Here is a 19,509-nt window from a genome sequence, read left to right as displayed (position 1 = left end):
TTATGCTATCGGCATTTACTGACGATCCCAAGCGTTGTCAAGGATCCATCACCATCACTGAGGATGTTGTCTTGCCGCCCAAGTCGGTGAAGAATGTTCGCGTTAACGCTTCTGCCTTGGACGCCGGCACTTTTGATGTTCTTGTGGAGCCCGTTCCTCTCAATTGCGCCAAGAAAAATGTGCTCGTTCCACATTGTGTTCTTTCCATCAGTGACGGGCGATCGGCATTATGAGTGTTAAATTATTCTACTGAACCTGTCATGCTACCCTGCGGTTTGCAACTCGACCTCTTCGAACAAAATGCAAACAGTTCTATTGCCTGGTGGGCATCGTCTGCAAAGGTGGAATCGCTACGATACTGAGGGAACGCGTGGTAGAAGAGGAGAACGAAGTTGGCACGAGCGGTGATCTGCCAGATCCATGGACACTCACATTCATCATCTCCTGTAAATAAAGGCATCTCACCGTAACAATATCATTAGTTGTTGTGGTTTGGCTTCTAAGAAACTAGGACGTGGTTATGTGAGACACCGTACGGAAGGCTCTCGAAATTTCGACCACCTGTGGTCTTTCACGTGCACCTAACTCTATGTACACTGGCCTCCAGCACATCGTCTCCACCAAAATGCAGCCGCCGCGGCTGGGATTCAACCCCGCGACCTTAGGGTCAGCAGTCAAAAGCCCGTATCTCAAAAAACAAAAAAAACAGCTACGATACACCGAGTCAACTTCATCTACGTTGAATGACACTGAGTCACATGTCGACAACTCACCAGGAAGAATTGTTATGCAACTATACAAAAAAAAACTAAATGTTTGCCTATGGGCTTCAGCGTACATCATATGATACCCATCAGCAGATGTCGGTAAACATAGAAACGAAAGCCGCACGTGGTTTCACGTGTGCTCTTATCAGCAATCGACAGCGCTTATCAGCCTCAGACTAATTAGGCAAACGACCTGTTGCGTAAGAGAGCATGAGGAGGGTAGATTTCATTGTGTGATTCACTATCCACCTCTCGTGAAAGGCTTCACATGTGCCTGTAGGGCATGGTTGCCAAATTATACCCAGCAAACAAGCGAATACTCACCACAGAAGCAGCGCAAGAAAAGCGGTAACAAAATGAATTTTCTCATTTTTCAAAATACATTTAAATATGATAAAGACTGTCTCTCAACTACGAAAAGCTAGTTTCAACAATCATCTAATGCTTGTGTACAGCGAAAACATACGCAACTGTGGACAGAACACCTAGCTACATCTTAACATTTTCCTCGCGGTATTGGCCTGGAGGACACACCATGGCGGCACCTACGCGATGACGTCACTTATACAGATGCCGGGTTGACTTCGTCTGCTAGAACACCGCATTTTCTGCGCTTTTGCTGTTGACACCGTGCGTGCTTCCCTTTGTTTTGAAGCTCAGTGCTTAAAGAAGTGGCAATACCTGATAACGCGGGCAAGCAAACTACCAATCGGTTCCCCCGTGGCACTCTCGTGTCTAATTTGCACAATAAAATCGCAACTAAGAATTGGTGCAGCCATGGGGGACGATGCAAGTGGTGTTGCGGAAGCAAAGATGCCGTATTGCACAACTACACACCTTATGTGTGACATCAGAATGATCGCAGCACTAGCCTCTCTAGTGGAGGCCATCGCGGCTAATAGTTCTCATTTGGTTGAAGGCACGTTTGCCAGCGTATGATCAACGTTACTTGTTGATTTGCCCAAAGTATGTTCGACTTCACTAGGCTACCACAGTCGTGCACTCGGGAGGGGGGAGGGGGGCTGACCTTTTTCCCTAGAAACTTATAAAAAAAAGAGAACGCTAAATCTCCATACATTGCCTTAGTATAGGACGGAGTGGCGCTGCTTTGCACTCGGGAGGGGGGAGGGGGGCTGACCTTTTTCCCTAGCAACTTATAAAAAAAGGAGAACGCTAAATCTATCCATACATTGCCTTAGTATAGGACGGAGTGGCGCTGCTTTGAACCTTAACCCCCTCCCCCCCCCCCCCTTGATAGAGAACTCCGCGCACCTATGCACTCAACTACTTAATAGCGACAAAGACGTGATTAGGAAGTGAAAAACGCGCATTTGTGAACATAATGATCACTAAAATAACCAAAATACAAATAAGACCCCCCCCCCCCCCTTTAAAGAAAACGTGACAAGCAACCGTAAAATTCTACAAGTGACTCGGTGAAAAAAGAAGCCGAAATTCGTCTATTATAAGAGGAGTTGACAACTCTGTTGTAAACAAAAATAAACGTTGCGCGCAGTTTGTAATAAAACAACTTTTTGGCAGTTTCTTCTATCTACCAAATTTTTTTGTGGTCGACATGTTGCACTCATATTCAATGCGGTAAGCAGGACAAATTCGCCCGTTTACAGGGGCCTAATATGCTTCCATAAGTGCTACGCGGCGGTTTCAGCACCACTCATCTAGTATGCACGAACTGCGGTCCCCATGCCAAGGGTCGGCCAGGGTCGGCTTTCAGCCCTCCCAAAGTAGAGTACCATGTTTACTTTAAATCGTTAACCCCCTTTTCTAAACACAGGCCGTGCAAGGTTGTCTACGTGTCATTAACGCCTTGGGGACGGCTTTCAGCTCTATAGTAGAGTACCGAGTACTCAGAATCGTTAACCACTTTTTCTAAACACATACTACGTGTAATGGGGACGGCTCACTGCTCTAGCATAGTTGAGTACTCTAAATCATTCACCATTCTTTCTAAACACACATTTGAGAGAAGCTGCTGCTCTTGTTCTTGATGATTCTCCAAACCGCTTAGGGCTATCCCATAGTATAGTACGTTCACAATTTCTTCTAAACACAGCCACGTTGCGTCGTATCATCGTCCACATATGGGTCAGATCATCGTCATCAGCTACTTAAGAGACGACTCACTGCTCTCCCATAGTCTAATGTATACGAAGTACTCAAAATCGTTAAACACTTTTTTTTTTAAGCACACTAAGTTCTTAACGCTCATTCGTTTCTTGTTAGGCACGGCTTAAGGGCCACTCACCAGGTTTTATCATATAGCGCAATGCATACACGAGGCATTCACGATCACGTCTGCCAAAATTTGAAACGCTACGCGCCGTGGAAATGACTGAAACTTCAAGATGAAGGCTGCTAACCCTTCCTTTCGCGGGCGCGTGTCCAGGGAACGAGGGCATGACGTAGACGTAGGAATCGCCCTACGCAGACGGTGGGGCTTTGACGTCGGTTCTCTGCGCAGACGGCTGTGCTCTGACGTCGCCAACAGTACCACGTGACAGGGCAAAAATTATTTCACACGACGTGTGTAGCATGTATAATTTGTTGCTTGAAGAGATTAATAAAACTTTAGATAATTAGTGAGACGCATAAAAATAGGCAGATCCCACGTGCAGTGGGAATCGACGATATGCGAAGCATGAATGAGGAAGGTTAATATGTCACTCTAAAATCAGCACAATGTTACGATGTGGAGGTAAATGATGCCGTACATGACTTACGTGTCATGATTTTAAGCAACATGCGGCAAGTGGTACATCAGTCAAACTGGCAGGTATTTAAATGAGCGGCTAAAAGAGCACGCATACAACGTCTCTTCTACAGTATCGGGCCACCTCGGCATTCTTTGCCGAGACTACGGTTGTGTCCCCAACTTTCAGCATTGTACCGTCATTAGGCGTCATTGGGACCAGATGATGCGCGAAATTTATGAGGCTACAGAAATAGAAAGGCTGGGCAGTGCATGTGTCAGCAGGCCTTCGATCGCTTTATCACAAAAAGAAATAGTTTTTCTCCGGAACGTTGGCACACGTGATGTTAATGGCGCGTTATCACGATGATTACTTGGTTGTTATGTGAATTCTGTTTTGTTTTATTTGTCATTTCTGTTATTGGTCAGATACTGCTCAAGTATATATTACGCGGTTCCAGCAAACATACTTGTTGTAACCCAGTGCCGCTATGTCTGTCTCCTTCTTTTCTTGTCCCTCGTTGTTGGCACTGTTTTTATGTGAATGATTATCATGTTTGGATATGTCTTTTACCTTCGTCATCTATTCACGTCACGTAATACCAAATTTAGTATGTGTGGAGCTAGCGAAACGGCCGCGAGCACGCTATGAGCGTGGTATGTTGACAATTTCTTAAATGACACGCTTGTCAGCAATATCATGTTTGCACCAGTCATATACTTTCGCCATTCATTGACGTCACGTAACCAGAAACTTGGTATTTGTGGAGCTAGCAAAACGGCCGCAAGCGCATCATAAAGGACCTAATATACTCCAATGTAGCGCTGACACGCGCGCACGCTGGGCAGTGTTAGCAAAGCGCGAGCACTCTGTAGTCTTACGTCAGGCACGACTGGAGCCACCAGCGTTCGTTGGCGCGGCCCGACCGGCAACCGGCGCGAAATGCGACATGTTGCATTTCGTGCTGAAGCATTACCCAGATAACACTGCGTCTCCCTTATTTTGTGACAGAGGGACGCCCGACGCGCTGAAACGCGCATGCGACAAAACAACGCCGCGCGATGCGTGACTGAAGCAGGAGCGCTCGATGGTGACGGACGCACTCCACATTGCCTCCGTAGATTTTCTGCTATTTCTGCGGACATCCACCTTGGTACCCCTGAAACTTGGATTTATCGTCACCGCCAAGTTTTCCGCTTCGCCTAGACAACACCTTCGTCCAGGTGGGTCCAGTTTTGACAACTTGAGGGACGTCCTTCACTCCCGGCTACAACGCCGCCTCGCTAAGGGCTCTCAGCCCGGCGATGGCGGCCGCTAACGTGGTTACGGGCTATGATCCTACCTCAAGCCAAATGCTGTCCATGGAGATTTCATCCTCCGAAAACACTATGCCATCAGAAGATGAATACCTCGACGACATGGTGAAATTGTGGCAACGCAAGCAAGCGAAATCGAAGTCTGCGTCTCAACAACAACGAGACGCCACGGCGGGCCACCATTCCTCAGCCTTGCAAGGAACGCCGGCGCGCCATCCCTCCGGCGGTGTGCCTACCTCTGCTCCGTCCTCGCAGCCAGCGAAGCAACGCAAGTGGCGTCCGCGTCAAACTCCTCGCCTCTCTCGCGACGACTACATCGTAGTGCTGAAACCTCGCGTTCCCTGCGAGCTACGCACATTTGTCCCGGCCGATCGCGCGGGCGACGCCATCCGCAGCTACCTCGGCGACCGGACTACCACGCAAATTCAAGTGTGGCCAATCTGGGAACAGAACATCTTGGTCTGTAGCACCACCATTTTGCCTATGGCACAGCGACTCCTCGGGGACTTCCAGCTGCAAGTGGGGGATCAGCAGCTGCCCGTTCGAGGCCACGCCAAGGCACCAGGGGATACATGCAAGGGCGTCATCAATTTAAACCCTGCTGAAAGCCCGGAAAAGATAAAGTCTGAACTGTATTGGCCTCAAGGTACTATCCTTGCGGTCCGCAAACTCGGAGATTCCGCGGCGGCGGTGGTGACTTTCGAGGGCACGAAGTTACCCCGCTTCCTCTTCTACCACTGCGTGGCGACGTATATCCGCGCCTATAAGAAAACGGTCCCTGTATGCACCAAGTGCGGTACCATCGGTCATCGACCACCTCAGTGCCCTCATGCCGCTCCAACCCAGTGTGCCAAATGTGGAACCCCCGCACCTGCAGGTCTAGATGCCCACGACTGCCACCCCAAGTGCCTCCTCTGCCATGGCGCCCATGAGACTGGGACCAGTGGCTGCACGGCAAAATACCGAAAATATCGGAAACGCAAGCAGCCCTCAACATCTCCTCGAGGGACCACCTCATGTTCGTCACAGCCAGACAGCAGCACAAACCTGCATCCTTCGGCTCCACCACTCCACGCCGACTCTCAAGCATTCCCACCGCTCGAAGCACCAGCAGCGGTACCTCAGGTGAGCAGTTGGGCAGGGAAAGCTGCTTCTAAGCCTCTCTCACCCCCTTCTGTCGATCCTCCTTCTCCCGAACTTGCGGCCCTTCGCCAGCAAGTTGCGGCACTTCAAAAGCGAAATTCTCTTTTAACTGAACAACTCGAACTCTTAAATAAGCGACTTCAACCCCAACAACAGTGTACTGCAAAGCCATCCGGTATTGCCTCCTCTGTCCAGGCGGCTACGCCAGCTATGTCCAAGCTTAGTCCTCGCGCTAAGTCCAATCCCATTAAACCGCCGGTTCAAGCAGCCATGTGTACTCCAGCACTCGGAACCGGTGCTACATCTACTCCAGAAGCTCTTGAGGCTCCTGGGGCACCTCAGGTTCTCTTGACCGCTAACCAAACTCTCCCTAGCGAAGAGCACACCCCGCGCGTAGAGGAACGCCTCACGCGCGTCGAAGCTTCGATTAATCACCTCCTCACCAGCTTCTCGGTCCAACGCATAGTAGTAGAGGTTACCCAGGCTATTCAAGCCTGGGCAATCACCCAGTTTCAACCCAAGGCATCGCGTTCCCGCTCCTGCTCGGTGAGCAGTGTGGGTACAGCTCCACGGCGTCGTCGTAAGGTGGCTACCACCACCCCGTCGTCGGACAATGCGGCCTCCGTGCCCCTCCCTTCCTCTGAGGATTCCGAGCGGGACATGGAGGACCAAATATAGAACCTAGGACAGTCAAGATGGCTACCAATCGTACGTCCCGTTCAAACATTGCGTCTAAATTCGAGATCATACAGTGGAACCCTGGAGGCTTCGGGAACAGCCGAAAGCGTTCACATCTTTCCCTTTTCCTCAGCTCACTTGGCTCTCAGCCGGCCGTCTTGGCGCTCCAAGAATCTGGCCCTGCTCCATCCCTTTCTGGATACTGCTCCTATGTAGGCGGCACCACCACATGCCTCCTCATGCATAAAGCTTACACGGCGATACAGATCGACCTCGATCTGGATCTTCCTTACGACTACTGCATGATATCAGTGCTGTCTCAGCGGAGGGGCCAACCATCAATACATATCTTAAACGTCTACTGTCCCCCTCGCCTTTCGAGGGCTTCGTTTGCGCATCTCTTCCATCGGGCACTGCGTATAGCGGCCCGACAACCACTGGTGATTGTCGGGGACTTTAATGCCCCCAGCCCTCACTGGGGTTACCACTACGAGAAGGGCCGGGGCAGAGAGCTCAAGGAGCTCATTTCCTCGCTGAGCCTGACGCTTCTTACCGATCCGGCACAACCCACACGTTCCGGCAACTCGGTCACGCGAGACACATGCCCCGACCTCTCCCTCACCCGTCACATCCGCGATGCTACATGGGAAAATTTAGGCGAAAACCTAGGCAGCGATCACTTTTTACTCCGCATTTCGTTCACACCGCGGCAGAAAATGCGCCAACACTGGGGCCAAGCCCGTCTCACCGATTGCACTCAGTTCAGAATGCAACCATTCCCCGCCGGCCTCTCTTCGACCGAATATGCAGCGTGGGCATCATACGCTCTTCATATGAAACAAGCGAACACTCGCACCCTTGCAACCTCTAATTTGACTCCTGCAATCGATCCACACCTCCTACATCTTTGGCACGCTCGCCGCGGGCTCATAAGGCGCTGGAAACGCAACAAACTTAATCGGAAACTTCGCGCTCGCATTGAGGCGCTCACTGCAGAGGCGGCCGCATACTCCGCAACACTTTCCGATGCTAACTGGGCAGACACCTGTTCGAAGGCTGCAAACCAGATGAGCTCTAAGAGTGCGTGGCGACTCTTTAGAAGCCTTCTAGATCCCTCCACCACCAGGGGAGAAACGCAACGCCAGCTCCACCGTGTTCTGCATGCATTTCAGGGCACTACGGATGAACTCGCGCGAGAACTTTGTGACCGCTACATCTGCCGCACAATTGATCCCGCAGGCCCAGAATATACGTATGCCGGCGCCCCTAACACCGACCTTGACGCCCCATACACGCTTTCTGATTTATGATTTGCACTCACGAAAATGCGACGGGGCACGGCCCCTGGGTGCGACGGAATCACAGTATCGCTCCTGGCAAATCTTCCCGACCAAGCACACCTCTCGCTACTCCAGCTTATAAATTCGATATGGGACGGTTCTCCGCTTCCAACGGAATGGACCACATCGGTCGTGACATTCATTCCCAAATCAGCAAAGTCCGTTAGTATTGAGGCACTGAGACCTATCTCACTTACGTCTTGCGCAGGCAAACTCATGGAAACCATGGTTCGCGAACGCCTTTCCGCCTACTTGGAGGCCAGGAGCACCTTTGCCGACACGATGTTTGGCTTTCGCCCGCATCTGTCGGCGCAGGACGTCCTGCTCCAGCTTCAACACGATATCATAGAGCCGACTACTATGCACCATAACGATAAAGCTGTGCTCGCTCTCGATCTCCGCGGGGCGTTCGACAATGTCAAACACAGCACTATACTCACTAACCTGTCTAAAACAAACTGCGGGCAGAAGACTTTCAACTACATTCGCGCCTTTCTATCACATCGCACCGCCTTCATTCGCCTTAATTCTACCGAACACGGCCCGTACTTATTAGGCACGCGGGGTACACCTCAAGGAGCAGTCCTGTCTCCTCTGCTTTTTAACCTGGCGATGATGAACCTCCCCTCTCTTCTAAGCGAGGTCGAGGGAATAAAACACGCACTATATGCGGACGATATCACAATCTGGACCAACACCGGCTCCTTAGCGCAAATCGAAGAACGCCTGCAAAAGGCTGCCCTTCTGGTGGACACCTACGCAGGTTCATGTGGCCTGGAGTGCTCTCCAGCTAAATCGGCTCTTCTTTCAGTCTCTCCGCTACCGCCGCCTCAAATTTTTCTTCCGTCCGGGCCCGTGCCGTCAGTGCAAAATATTCGGGTTCTTGGCCTTCACCTCACATCGTCCTTGGATCCAAAGGGCACAATAGAAGGCCTCAGACGCACCAGCGAACAGGTGAGCCGCATGATACGGCGAGTTTCTACCAAGCGCGGCGGCCTCCGCGGGTCTCAGTCCCTCCGATTGGCCCACGCGTTTGTGACCAGTCGCGTCCTCTACGCCTTGCCTTACCTTCGCCTGCGTCGTCAACACGACCACCAGCTGGACGTCCTTCTTCGTTCAGTATACAAACGCGCTCTGGACCTACCTATTGCAACTTCCAACAGCCGATTCACGGCTCTGGGGGTACACAACACCTTTGCAGAGATGCGCGAAGCTCATCGCGTTAACCAAATCAATCGACTGTCGCAGACGCCTTCAGGGCGCCGTCTTCTACACAGACTTGGCCTTAACCCGATATCTGACCAAGACCCTCTGCAGCCGGTACCAGAGCTCTGGCGTCAAAAGCTATGGGTGGAACCTCTACCCCGTAATATGAACCCTGACCTCCATCCTGGCCGTAGACTAGCACGCGCCGCGGCCCTTCATACGCGACACTCCGATCGTCCTGGTGTTTTCTACGTAGACGTCTCGGGTCCCTCCCCCTCGGGTCACTTCACGGCTGCCGTGATTACAGAGGGCAAACACGTAGATGGCCTCTCCTTTCGAGCAGACACAGTAACGCACGCTGAAGAGGTTGCCATAGCTTTGGCCGCCTCTCACCCTGCCTCACGCACCATCCTGACGGACTCGCGCTCGGCCTATTCTCAGTACCTTCAGGGTTCCATTGCTCCGCTGGCGGCTAGCCTACTACAGGCAGCCTCTTGGCGCTTTAACCCTCATCCCATTCGTATAGTGTGGACCCCAGGCCACTCGGGCCTGCCCGGCAACGAGGCGGCAAATGCCGCTGCCCGCGCTTCTCCTGTCCGGGCCGTTGCCCCTCCATGTCCCGAGACGGAATCTGGCAATACCAACCTGACGCGCTTTCGCGAAATTTTGGCTTATTACCGGGCTTCGCGCCGCCTCTACCCGGACCCCGCTCGCGGTTTGGAGAAAGCGGACGAACGACTGCTACGCCGCCTGCAGACGAACACCTTTATCAGTCCGGCGGTCGCCACGCACTTTTTGCCGGAAATCAATGGCACCTGCTCGACCTGTCATGTGCTCGCCGACACATATCACGTCGTAGCATCGTGCCCAGTTAATCCCGTCCCTTTCTCATCCCCTTTTCCTATCCCAACTAGAGAGGCTTGGGAGGAGCACCTGCTCGGCTGCTCTACCTTGGCTGCACAACGCTCCTTGGTGGAGCGCGCACGGGCAGCTTCCAGCTCCACTGGCGTCCCGGAATAGGGTCTTGCCACTCTAGCACGCCGATGGGCCACGTCGGCACTCTCTAGTAAACTTTTTCTGAAATAAATGTTTTTTACCACCACCACCGCGCGATGCGTGCCTGCGAGTATATGGCAAGACCGGCCAACACCACCTAGTATAGTCTAGGTGGTGTTGGCCTGGCGTGGCAACGCCAGCGTGACCCGATGAAATGAACGCGGGCGAGCACGTGCACCGCGTCACATCGAAATGTATTGGCGCCTTAACTGTGGTATGTAGTCATGTTCTCACATGACACGCATCTCATGATTATCGTGTTTGCATCAGTCACATACCTTCGTGATCCATTGACGTCACGTAATACAAAATTTGGCAAATGGGAAGCTAGCGAAACGGCCCCGACTACACCATGAGTGTGGCATGTAGTCATGTTGTTACATGACACGCATGTCATTATTTTCATGTTAGCGTCGGTCGCTTGTGTTCGGCATGCAATCACGTCATACCATACCAGTTTTGCAACATGCCTTGTGAACAAAACCACCGCAAGAGCTGCAGGACCATAAAATATAAGTAATGACATTCATGACATTCATGTCATGATTTTCATGTTATGACTAGTCAAATATATTCTTCATACAGTCATGTTGTGCCATACGAAGTTTGGTATCGATACCATTACCGAAACGGCCAGGAAAGCTAAAAGTTATGGGCGGCTAGATAGATAGATAGATAGATAGATAGATAGATAGATAGATAGATAGATAGATAGATAGATAGATAGATAGATAGATAGATAGATAGATAGATAGATAGATAGATAGATAGATAGATAGATAGATAGATAGATAGATAGATAGATAGATAGATAGATAGATAGATAGATAGATAGATAGATAGATAGATAGATACGCTCACAGTCGCCGTTTTGCTCAACGTCGCCCACGTTTCGCATGCGTTCGTGTCTCCGCGGTTAGCGCATCGAGCAGACGCCAGCCCTCGAAACAAAATTAACGGCCCTACGCATTCGAGCTCTCAATACACTTTTTTTTCTTTATTTCTCGAGCTCTCAATGCGCTCACCTACTATATTCTAGGCACTATGGTTATACCGCGTCTAAACCAGTGTTTTCAAACGAGCACGCACCGAGGAATGGAATGTAATGAAAAAACTTTATTTCGGTCCTGCAGGACGCGCTTAGCGCGTAGCGGGCGTCTCCCACGTAGGGACCGACAGGGAGTACCTGGCGGCCGCTTCGTGGGCCTGCTGGACGGCCCATTGCTGGTCGGCGAGAAATGACTTCCTGAGGGACCTCTCCCACTTGCTTGATGTAGAGTCGGGAGGAGTTGTTCTACACTCCCAGAGCATGTGTTCGAGTGTCGCTGTGTGTCCACATGATGGGCATGTGTCGCTGGGGTATGCATGGGGATAATAAACCTGAAGCGTGGCAAGGTTTGGGTACGTGTGTGTCTGTAATAGGCGAAGGGTTAATGCCTGCGGTCGGTTAAGTTTCGGATGTGGGGGTGGAAAAATGCGGCGTTCCAAGTAAAAGTGCTTTGCGATTTCATTGTACGTAATTGGTGCATCCCGATTGGTATCCAACCCAGCAAGATGAGGTTGCCCTGTGGCAGTGCGGTCGGTAAGTGCGCGTGCTGCATCATGGACGATCTCGTTGAGGTTGGATAGGGCACCCGGCACCTGGCCGAAATGGGCGGTGAACCTGATGACAGTCTGGTGCTTCAAGAAAATCGGGTCCGCTTTGCGCAGGATACGTAACGCCTGGTCGAAGATGACTCCGCGTTCGAAGGTTTTGATGGCCGGCCTGGAGTCGCTGTAGATGAATTCCCGTTTGCTGTCGAGCATAGATATACCTTTAGGTAATTGCTCCGCTACTTTGGGGTTTCGGGTGAGGATTGTGGCTGAGTTAAGAGTCTGCTGCGCGGATGATACCGCGACCGCGGCGAAGGCTTGGTTGTTGCGATAGGCAGCGGCGTCCACGAACGAGACGTTGTCCGCTTCCATGTCTATGCGCTTGAGAATGGCGGTCGCCCGCGCAAGGCGCCTGCCTCTGTTGTATTCGGGGTGTACATTTCGTGGTATGGGAGCGATCGTGATAAGGTCACGGATTTCACGGGGAAGTAGAGTCAACTTTGGGGGGTCCCTGGCCCTCGAGGAGAAGAAGCCGAGCTCGCGCAGAATATGGCGGCCCGCCTTGGTGGTAGTGAGTCGGGTCAATTGCACACGTTCCTGAGCTTCGGCGATCTCTTCTAGCGTGTTATGTACGCCAAGCTCGAGGAGTTTGTACGTTGGAGTGATGATAGGGAGGCCAAGGGCTCGTTTGACCACCTTGCGAATAAGCGCATTGAGTTGATCGCGCTCAGCACGTAGCCACTTGTGTATAGCGGCAACGTAGGTAAAATGGCACAAAACAAACGCGTGTACTAGACGCAGCAGGTTGTCTTCTTTGAGGCCATGGTGCCTGTTGGCTACTCTACGTACGAGTCGTATGGCATTCTCGGTGTTGGTCCTGAGCTTGTGTACTGTTTGGGTGTTGGTTCCGCGGGACTCGATGATCATGCCGAGGACCTTGATGGTGTCTACCCTGGGTATAGTACGACCATCTCTGGTGCGAGGGTGATATTGCGTTCCGCCGGAGGTTTCCACCCTTTGGGCTTGGCCCCCCGGCGTTTGGGCAAATATATCAACAGCTCCGACTTCGATGTAACCATATGGTGCTCCACAGGGTCGGATGGCTTCATCGACACCGAGGAATTATAGGATAATCCCACCGGACTTGCGTTACGAAAATGCGGTGGCGCTGTCTTGGTAGGCAAAAGACGCTCTGCGTATACCACAGTTTCTGCTAGGTTTTTAATGTTGGATGTGGTGTTCTGAGTCAAGCAACAAGAAAAAAAACGGTATGCCGACGAGCTGCGTCACGGTTGGATGTGAGTCGCGTCTCTCAAATTAGTTTTGTTTGGTGGTGCATATCGCAGCCTTCAGCGCTTATAGCTTTCACAACGCTTGTGGCGTCTCACAACGTCGTTTTGTTGGCGCACGTCACAGCCCTGAGTGCTTATGGCGGGAGTTACGTGCTGACGTCGCTATAATTTTACCCATAATGTCGACGTCGGCCTACCTGCGTTCACAAACATGGTCTATACCGCAGAAACAAGGACATTATGCGCACGTGACCATTCGCTCGGACGCTACGCGGGGCGAGCGGCAAAGGTTTCGAGCTGGCCTCCTCTCATCCTCGTTTCGTTCCGCTCAAAATTACCGGTTCTCTCAGCTCGTAATGAATCTATTGCAAAAATTCCGGTTGCTTATTGCTGATCTCCAAACACACTACAACCGCCAGCGTATAACTAGAGTTTGTTACGGGTCCTCGCGAGTGGTTCTATACTGGGAGATGGTGTAGTTTTTCCAGTCTTCTTTTCTTAGAGAACCATGGGGGAGCTTTGTGAAGCTGCGTCAAGAATAAATTGCGAACGCTTTACTATATATGACAGACCTATAGGCTCTCCCGATTACAGTAGAGGTGTTTAGATGAAAGTTGTTAATGATTTAGTGTACTTGGTATACTCTATACTATGCGAGTGCGTCAAGCCGTCCCGTGGACCTCACACTTGATGAGGCCGTGTCGACAACAATTGATGCTCCTAAACTAAGCGTAGCATGTGTTTAGAAACTTTTATTGTCACAGACATTAATAACATATCATGTGAGCTTCGCTGAAAGTTTTGATCAAGTACTATGAGCGCTGAGGTCAAACTCCAGCAAACTAGCCTCGGTGGTTCCTTCGCGTGGACTCACAAACGGGTGCCGCTAAGCATTCATCTGTCATACGCAATGAAAATAAGTTATGTTCTAATAATGAACATGAATTAAATTATTTGAGGTGTATTTGTAAAGCACACTGCCTTTTTTTATTGTGGAGCGCATTATATCTAACAAATAAATGCTGCGCGTTTTTACACAAATCAATATTTTTGATGAAAATGCTATGACAGTCAGGCCCCTTTCATTTTTCCTAACAAGCTCAACGCCGTTATGGAAAGCATTGCCACACCTCAAGTTGCACTGAAATGAGTAATTAGCAAAAAAATCTTGTTAATCAGCTTTGTAATTAACTTGAGCAGGTTTAATGGAAACGTAGTGTGGCGTGGCTATTCAGAGCATAACTATTTTTTTTCGAAAATCCTAAAGTCCACACACGTAATTTGATATATTAGGGTACCTTAGCTAGTTTGGTAATACCGTGCTGTGTATACCGTATACTAAAGGGGTCTACCATTCGCCAGTGGCCCGCGCCTTTACAAGCATTGAGCTTTCGTGTCTTTGATAAATGGTATTTGCATTATTTTTCTCGCCTATTTTGATTAATCACACTTGCTTCTGGAGAGCTACATAGACGGGACTGGTTTCAAGTATGTTTTGCCTGAGGCACGCCGAAAGGTCACTATGTGTTGAAGCATCACCGTACATCAGAAACACTATTTCAGATGCTGTATATAGGCCCATGTGCTCAGATATGGGTGAACATTAAAGAACCACAGGTGGTCGAAATTTTCGGAGCCCTCCACTACGGCGTGTCTCATAATCATATGGTAATTTTGGGGCGTTATCCCGCATGTCATCCAATCAAACTATTTCAGAATTTCAGTAATTCTGAACATCGGTATTGTGAAAATGTACGTCAAGTTCAGTGAGGATATGACCAATATTTGAGGTATCTTCACTACCCCTACCCTAATTGTTGGACTAAACAAAGTGGACGATTGGGACAGCTATTCATTATTCACAGCAGATGGCGCACAATGTCAGTTAGTCTACTCGTTTGCACTGCGCATTGGTTGGATTTGGAAATATTTTTGTTTTACTGCTCTTTAACAACTAACTTTACTGTTTCCACACACACACAAACACAGACACACACACACACACACACACACACACACACACACATATATATATATATATATATATATATATATATATATATATATATATATATATATATATATATATATATATATATATATATATATATATATATATATATATATATATATATATATATATACCTTAAATAGACAACGGCCTCCACTCCATGGCACACATATCTTAAAAAGAGAAAAGAACACAAAAGTGAGCCTCGCAACTATCTGCATGAGAGTGCGACACTTCAACAGTAGCTCACGAGGGACGGGGGTAAGGAGGGATTAAAAGGATAGGATTAAAGGTATAGAGATAGAGAGGGGGAAGGAGAGAGCGTGGCGCAGGGACAGCGACACCCAGAAAGAAAGAGAAGATAGGAAAGATGGTCGTGCGCCTTCGCGATCGTGTCTATCTATATATATATATATATATATATATATATATATATATATATATATATATATATATATATATATATATATATATATATATATATATATTGTAATGCACTAGACAGAGAACAAGACACAACACTCAATCCTGGGCCAGCTGTTCTTATTCTGCTTTTTCTTCCTCTACCTTCCCCTAGCTGCCCACGCGCCCGAGCCCCAGCGTCTTTTTTCGTCTTGACACTCGGCCATGACTGCGCGCGCGCGGAGCTGGCGGCAAAGTTTCTGCTGGGTGGGCTTGGCTGCATCGTGGTGGTCATCCCGAACCACAATGCAACATGGAGTGACGGTCTGGGGGAACGTCTCCGTTGGGCACACTCGCTGCCTCGAGCCGGTTGGTCTACGCCATGGTGCGCCTCTGCTTGAAGATCTGTCAGTGTGTATTATGGTGGGCGGAAACGGCTTTGTTACTGCGGTTGAACTCGTCCATGGTACAAAGTTTCCTGACAACTCGTACAATACCACTCAGGCGGACGGCCCTGACTGTTCCGGCAAGGTCGCAGAGTAACCTGGAAATGCTGGTGTTTGTCCCACTGCCGTTGGTGGACTGAACTGCAGCGGGACGCTCTGTGAGGCAGCCGTGTGGACGTTTGTGCCATTTCTCGAAACGAGTTGCGACGCAGCTCATGGTTGGGCATCAATACCACAGCAGAACACTCTGAAGTTGTCCAGCTGGTGGCTTCTGGCGAACTGTCGCGTGCAGACTTGGTGTCCTGGGAGGGAACAGCACGAGGGCTGGTCCTCGACAAGTTCTCAATGGCAGTGGCCTCAGCCTGGCTAGGTGTTTGGATTTTCTCAAAGGAAACATCCCTTGGGAGCCAAGTGTCTGTGCGGCTGAGAGTATGTGCATCTTTGAAAATGAGTGTATGAGTCGTCTGCAAACATATCTGTGTCAGGTAATGGCTTATCTTGTTCGCATCTTCGAAAAGGCCTGCTTTGTGAAGCGGTAAGGAGTGCATTTCGTTTCCGACGATCATGGTCTGGTGGGGTTCAGTTGTGTCTGGTACGATAGATGTGAGCGCCTCCATGTCCTCAAACGACAACGAGCGCGAGGACAGTATCTCCCGAGGAAGGTCTGGTGGTGGTATTCCCGGGTCTAATACCGATGCAGAGTTCACGTCCTGCAGAGAAGAATTGTGGTCACTTTGGTCAGGGTCAGCAGCAGGAAACTCCTCGATATACTTTGTTTCTCGAGAGGCGTCTTTTTGCAAGGCGGAAATGCTCTCATGTTCAGTTACTGAATCATTTAAAGCGTGCAGACCCGCTTCCGTCTGGTCAAGGATGAGCATGGTGAAATGCACAGGCACGTGCATTTGATGACGTGGTAGAATGTCCAGTAAGATGGAGGCTGGTGCCTGAGCGTCTACCGAATGGTCTGACGGCTCCGGATGGCGTTCGTTGGGGCCTGTCGCAGGGCGTTTTGCAAAACTTGCCGCGAGAGACCTACCGGACACAGGTTCACCATCGGACCGCTGCTTCATGACAGCAGAAATGCCTGTGCAAGGCAGAGTTACACGATTGTGATTGTTCCTTACATCTTGGTCACCGATAGATGACAGGATGGTAGGGGCTCGAATTGCATCCTCTAGGTCGGGCTTTTCCGGAGTTCCGTCCTGAGAGAAGGTCGAGTTGCATGGGCAGGTGGCACAGGGAATCAGACTGAAAGCAGCTATGAGCTTGAAGCTCCACTCCGCCCATGACTGCTGCTTCCAACCTTCATACCGGTGCCACGCCGCTGCACCTTCCCGAAGACGGTCAATAGCCACATACCATTTCTGATTTTCTGTCCAGGCCTCGCGCATTGCTATCGCGTTGACGGTTGCCACCCAGCTGTCGGCGTCGTTCCGGACCCCGAGGAATTCCGGTAGTTCGCAGACGGCTGGTGATTGTGAGGTGGCAGGTGGCAACGCAGAGATTACCTACGCGAAGCAGTTGAGCTGGTGTGAGAGCTCGATCAGAGAAGACCGAAGCTCCCTGTGTTGCTCCCGTGCGCTTGTCTCAAGGTCGTATGAGGCAGCTACATCCATCACTGCGTTAATGTCATACAATGCTGGCAACATTGTAGGAGCTCGCTCGGCGATCAACGCTGTCAGTTTATTAGTCTCGGCGCGGAGCAGTGCGATGGTACGCCGCAGCTCCACGGCACTGTCGCACGAGGCTTCTGAACCACTTTGGTTCGTGTGCGTGAAGTACGTGGTTCTAGTAGTACTCACGGTGGTGACACGCACGTCCAAGGAAGCATGCACAGCGTTTCTTGGCGGCTCGTATGTTGGAAGAGTACCGGACAGGGAATGCAGGCCGTGGGAAGCTTGAACAGCATTCCCAAAGGACAGGAGCCTATGCGTATTACGGCCGCGAAGTGGTAGCATAGTGTCCATTGGGTGATGCCCTGGTACCACAGAGGAAGCATGGACACCGTCCACTGATGGTCCGATGGGCTGTTGAAGCGGCGGCCGGGTTGTTGACTACATCGCCAAAGAAGCGTGAACGGCGTTCCTGGATGGAGAAGCCCGCACTGCCGACGAACAACGAAGACACGTACCGGTGGCTTCCCGCAGAGGGTTCACTTGTCAGCTTGCGCTGACACCAGAATCTATAGCCAAGGATGCGTGGACGGCGTCCCTTGCGAAATGGTACCGGTAACGTGTACCGCAGCCGCCGAGGAGGCCTTGACGCCGTCCCCGAACGGTGGTGGCAGTGGCGGCAGGTGAACAGCTACCGAGGAGGCCTTGACGCCGTCCTCAAGCGGCGCTTATCGCGGCTGTCCTGGATGACGAAGCCGGGACGTACGACTTCTTCTTCGTCGACTGCGCCATTGTAATGTACTAGACAGAGAACAAGAGACAACACCCGATCCTGGGCCAGCTGTTCTTATTCTGCTTTTTCTTCCTCTACCTTCCCCTAGCTGCCCATGCGCCCGAGCCCCAGCTTCTTTCTTCGTCTTGACAATATATATATATATATATATATATATATATATATATATATATATATATATATATATATATATATATATATATATATATATATATATATATATATATATATATATATATATATATATATATATATATATATATATATATATATATCACATACACATCCTGGTCTCGGAGGCTCTGCTTATGGCGATACCATTTCTCCCGGCTCTTTCCGAAACCTTACCGATACGCCTGAACGTAGCAGAGGAATGTGGAAATGGTGCATTGACCAGCTTTATCTCCGTCGTTTGTTGGATTGCGCTGAAATTTCTTTAGGACAACAGATATAACGTGGTTTGTTGGAGCAAACGGAATTGTTTTCAGCACGAAGTCGACAGGGTACGTGCCAATAGAGTTTATACGTGCCGGTTTATGATTACGACAATTTTAAATCGACTCTGCACGGCATAACAAAAAGCTCAGGGCATCTCGACGTTCGTTATCGAAAAATGGCCATCATCTCACATTCCTGTGAATACCTACTTCTTGTGACGTAATCAGGAGTGAAGAGGCTGACGCTAAAACTAGAATATCCTTACATAATGCCTCGGAAGTGTGCCAAGTACGTTTTCACGATAACACTAACGCCTTGCTTCGGCGCGCGGTGCGCAAATTCACATTAGTACACTGAAACAAAGCAGAACGGCTGCACAGGCTACTGCGTAAATAGGAACTGGGAATGAAGTTCCGCATGCTTCGCATACTAATGCCAAACATCGCACGTACGCTCCACCAGATTCGCCTTCGTTAGCCCTTCACAATGCGTGATGCTCGCATGATCGGCTGCACTGACAGAAGTCCAAATTGTGCTCAGTGTCAATTGCCAGGCACACTTGAACATACCTTTCCAGCGTACGCACGCGAACGTCAAAAACTGATCTCACTGATCGCATGGTTTCATGACAGATCATTAACCCATAACGTTTGTGTTAGGTCGCCGGCCTAATTTCAACAGTACAAATGTGGTTATAGGAGTGG

Source organism: Rhipicephalus microplus, chromosome 5, assembly GCF_043290135.1.
Source record: "Rhipicephalus microplus isolate Deutch F79 chromosome 5, USDA_Rmic, whole genome shotgun sequence".
In the NCBI taxonomy this organism is placed as follows: Eukaryota; Metazoa; Arthropoda; class Arachnida; order Ixodida; family Ixodidae; genus Rhipicephalus; species Rhipicephalus microplus.
Note: the sequence above shows the minus strand (reverse complement) of the source record.